General features: G+C 41.4%; 1 non-coding gene across 1 annotated transcript; it reads right to left on the bottom strand.

Moving 5' to 3' along the window:
• Positions 1-307: 307 nt before the first annotated feature.
• LOC112713572 (small nucleolar RNA R71) lies at positions 308-415 on the bottom strand. Its single transcript, XR_003158542.1, has one exon. It is a non-coding gene; the product is annotated as a small nucleolar RNA R71 (small nucleolar RNA).
• Positions 416-689: the final 274 nt, after the last annotated feature.

The following is a 689-nucleotide window of genomic DNA, read 5'->3' as shown; positions in this document are numbered from 1 at the left end:
TCCCTGCCATTGGAGCAAACAATTTTGAGCTGAAGCCTCAACTAGTTGTTCTAATGCAACAGAACTGCAAGTTCTATGGACTTCCATCAGAAGATCCCTATCAGTTTTTAACTGAATTCTTGCAGATCTGTGAAACTGTTAAGACTAATGGAGTAGATCCTGAAGTCTACAGGCTCATGCTTTTCCCTTTTGGTGTAAGAGACAGAGCTAGAAAATGGTTGGACTCACAACCTAAAGATAGCCTAGACTCTTGGGATAAGCTGGTCACGGCCTTCTTGCTAAGTTCTTTCCTCCTCAAAAGCTGAGCAAGCTTAGAGTGGATGTTCAGACCTTCAAGCAAAAAGATGGTGAATCCCTCTATGAAGCTTGGGAAAGATACAAACAGTTGACCAAAAAGTGTCCTGCTGACATGCTTTCAGAGTGGACCATTTTGGATATATTCTATTATGGTCTATCTAAGTTCTCTAAGATGTCACTGGACCATTCTGCAGGAGGATCCATTCACCTAAAGAAAACGCCTGCAGAAGCTCAAGAACTCATTGACATGGTTGCAAATAACCAATTTATGTACACCTTTAAGAGAAATCCTGTGAGTAATGGGACACCTCAGAAGAGGGGAGTTCTTGAAATTGATGCTCTAAATGCCATAATGGCTCAGAACAAAATGTTGACTCAGCAAGTCAACATGA

Source organism: Arachis hypogaea, chromosome 9 (assembly GCF_003086295.3).
Source record: "Arachis hypogaea cultivar Tifrunner chromosome 9, arahy.Tifrunner.gnm2.J5K5, whole genome shotgun sequence".
NCBI classification, from domain to species: Eukaryota; Viridiplantae; Streptophyta; class Magnoliopsida; order Fabales; family Fabaceae; genus Arachis; species Arachis hypogaea.
This window is presented reverse-complemented; position numbering and strand designations above follow the sequence as displayed.